The 3814-nt window shown below is 38.3% G+C and overlaps 1 non-coding gene across 1 annotated transcript; it reads right to left on the bottom strand.

The window, feature by feature from the left end:
• Nucleotides 1-1102: 1102 nt before the first annotated feature.
• Nucleotides 1103-1206, bottom strand: LOC148580318 (small nucleolar RNA R71). Its single transcript, XR_015897497.1, has one exon. It is a non-coding gene; the product is annotated as a small nucleolar RNA R71 (small nucleolar RNA).
• Nucleotides 1207-3814: the final 2608 nt, after the last annotated feature.

Below are 3814 nucleotides of genomic sequence, written 5' to 3'. Positions count from 1 at the left end.
CAAAATTCAAAATCAAATCTTTTTCAAATCTTTTCAATTCTTATCTTATCTTGTTTACTTTTCCTTTCCAATTTTAAATTTAAAGATTTTAAAATAAAATCTTTTTCAATTCTCCTATCTTATCTTGTTTTGAAATCTTTCTTAATTAGTTACATGTTTTATTTTATTTTAATTTTAAAAGTTTGGTATCTCTTTAATACTCTCATTTCTCATCCTTTCTTTTTCAAAACTTCCTAACTAATTCTTCTCTTTTCTATTTTCGAAAACTTCTTACCTCTTTCTCTTTCTTCTTTTTCAAAAACAACCTTTTAATTTTCAAATATTTTTAGTTAATTAGCTTTTAATTTCCTTCTTGTTTTTCAAATTTTAATAATAAATAAAATAAAAACAAAAAATATTTTAACTCTAGTTTCTATTTTTATCTCTTAAAATTCGAATTCTTCTTCTCACTCCTCTACCCTCATTCTTCTTTCTTCTTCACATCTCACTAGGAGTTCTCTATACTTTGACATAAAAACTCCCATTCTCTTTCTTTCATATTTTTTTCTTGTTTATGAGCAGGAACAGAGATAAAGAACCTCTCTTTGATCCTGATCCTGAACCTGAGAGGACCATAAGGAGGCGCTTACAACAAGTTAAAGCACAACACTCTGAAGAAAACCTCACAGAACTTTTTGAACAAGAAGCTGAAAGTACAAACATGGCAACCAATCCAAATGATAGAGAAGAGGCAAGGAAGGTTCTTGGTGACTTCAATGCACCTGCTTCTGACTTCTATGGAAGAAGCATCTCCATACCTACCATTAGAGCAAATAACTTTGAGCTTAAGGCTCAGTTAGTCTCTCTAATGCAATAGAATTGGAAATTCCATGGACTTCCAATGGAAGATCCACATCAATTCCTATCTGAATTCTTGCAAATCTGTGATACTATTAAGACCAATGGAGTGGATCCTGAAGTCTACAGACACATGCTTTTTCCCTTTGCTGTTAGAGACAGAGCTAGGATATGGTTGGATTCTCAACCGAAGGAAAGCCTAGACTCTTGGAAAAGAATGGCCAATGCTTTCTTGGCCATGTTCTTTCCACCTCAAAGGATGAGCAAGCTCAGGGTGGAAGTTCAAACCTTCAGACAAAAAGAGGGTGAATCCCTCTACGAAGCTTGGGAAAGATACAAGCAATTGATTAGGAGATGTCCTCCTGACATGCTCTCAGAATGGACTATCCTAGGTATTTTCTATGATGGTTTATCTGAGATATCCAAGATGTCCTTGGATCACTCTACTGGTGGATCACTCCACTTGAAGAAAACTCCTGAAGAGGCACAAGAACTTATTAAAATGGTTGCAAATAACTAATTCATGTATACTTCTGAGAGAAACCCTGTGAACAATGGGGTAGCTCAGAAGAAAAGATTTTGACTCAACAGGTCAATATAATCTCTCAGCATTTGACTGGAATGCAAGCTGTAGCTGGCAATATTCTAGACACCTCCTATAAAGGAGAAGCTTATGATCCAGATCAACCCATAATGAAAGAGGTGAATTACATGGGAGAACCCTATGGAAATACCTACAACTCCTCATGGAGAAATCATCCTAACCTTCATGGAGGGATCAATAGAAGCCTAAGGCTTCAATAATAACCAAGGTGGAGCAAACTAGAATAGGTTTAACAGTAATAAATAATTCCCATCTTCCCAGCAACATATGGAGACTTCTAAGCAGAGCCTCTCTGACTTACCAACCATAGTTTCTGAACACTCTGAGACCACTCACAGTTACATAACAGAAACTAGGTCCTCCATTAGAAATTTAGAGGTGCATGTTGGTCAGCTAAGTAAGAGAATCCCTAAGACCCCTCCTAACACTCTCCTGAATAACACTGAAGTAAATCCAAGAGAAGAGTGCAAGGCCATCACTGTAGAAGTTGACGCCAAATCTGAAGGGGATGATCTGGCGTTGAATGCCAGTAAGGAAGTCCTTACTGGGCGTTCAACGCCCAAAGAGGCACAACATCTAGCGTTGAAACCAGTAATGGGAAGCTGGGCATTCAATGCCCACTAAAAGCTTCCCTATTGAAGAACTGAAGGAAACTAAGGCTCTTGAGGAAACCATAGAGGTTCCATTGAATGCCTTGTTACAAATCATGGATTATGAAAATCACTCTTCCTCTAATGAGGAAGAGGAAACTAGGGAAGGGCAAGTTGCTCGGTACCTAGGATTCCTCATGAAAATAAATGCCAAGTTATTTAGAACAGAGACATTAGAGGAAGAACCTCCAGTGCTCACCAAGGAACTCAATGCCTTGGCTCAGAAGAAACTACCTCAGAAGCTACCAGATCCCTGACGCTTCCTAATTCCTTGCACCATAGACAACATTACCTTGGAGAAGGCTCTGTGTGACCTAGGGTCAAGCATAAACCTCATGCCACTCTCTGTAATGGAGAGGCTGGGAATTTTTGAGGTACAAGATGCAAGAATCTCACTAGAGATGGCAGACAAGCCAATGAAAAAGGTATATGATCTGGTAGAGGATGTCTTAGTAAAGGTTGAGAACCTTTACATCCCTGCGGACTTTATAATCTTGGATACTAAGGAGGAAGAGGATAAATCCATCATCCTTGGAAGACCCTTCCTAGCCACTGCCAATTCTATCATTGATGTAGCAAGGGAAGAACTAGTCCTGCAATTACATGAGGACTGTATCTTATTCAAGATACCTGACCCTAACTCTCCCTTTGACAAAGGAGAGACAATTGTGCAACACTTAGTATTCCAACCCTCTCTCTCAGTGTCAAGCTATACAGAACCTCCAGACACCAATTCTAAGTTTGGTGTTGGATGGCCATCATCAGGCACTGAAAACACTGGTACTAAGAAAAAGGTACCTAAAGGCTGGAGGAATAAGAAAATCCCCACTGAAGGCCTCTCACCTGGAATGAGAGTTGTCTTCACTGATAATCCAGTCATTCCACACACAGTGAACAGGATCCTATCTCTAGAACATATGGAACTTATCCATGAGAGCACTGATAAACCCCATTTTTAGGGTTTATCCTGTGTTGAATTTAGAGTATTTTGTCAACCTTTTCTCACATTTATTCAATGAAATAGCATGGTTTTGTGATTCCCCCTTAATTTGTGCTTAAATGTGAAAACATGCCTTTAGGCCTTTAATTTGATGATTTTAATTCACCTTTGATTCCACTAGATGCCTTAATTTGTTTGTTAAGTGATTTCAGGTTGAAAAGGCTAGGAATGGATCAAAGGAGTGAAGAGGAAAGCATGCAAAGTGGAGAACACATAGAAAAAGTCAAATATTTGGATGCGACCATCCACGCGCACGTGCACTGCACGCGCACGCGTGGATCGCAAAAACTTTAGGGACGCTCACGTGTGCTGTACGTATACGCGTCGGTGCCGGCACATGATTTTAAAGTGAAAACGTGCCCAGCGAATTCTGAAAAGTTGTGGGGTCCAATCTAAACCAACATTGGTGCCAAAACACTTAAAAGGACCAAGGATTGAAGGGGAATCATCAATCATTCACATCTTAGATCATTAGAGAAAGTAGGATTAGTTTTAGAAGTAGTTTTAGAGAGAGAAGCTCTCACTTCTCTCTAAAATTAAGATTAGGTTTAGGACAATAATCTTAGATCTAGGTTTTAATTCATGCTTTCATCTACTTCTACCTTTTAATTCCTTGTTGTTACATCTTGTTCTTATATTCTTTTGTTGTGATTTCCTCTATTTTCTTTCTATACTTTGTTGTGATCTACTCTTGTTCATTTTATTTTCTTTCAATTCAATTTG

This window comes from Arachis ipaensis, chromosome B10, assembly GCF_059453495.1.
Source record: "Arachis ipaensis isolate K30076 ecotype BB chromosome B10, ASM5945349v1, whole genome shotgun sequence".
Lineage (NCBI taxonomy): Eukaryota > Viridiplantae > Streptophyta > Magnoliopsida > Fabales > Fabaceae > Arachis > Arachis ipaensis.
The sequence above is the reverse complement of the archived record's forward strand: the minus strand, read 5'-3'. Positions and strand labels throughout refer to the sequence as shown.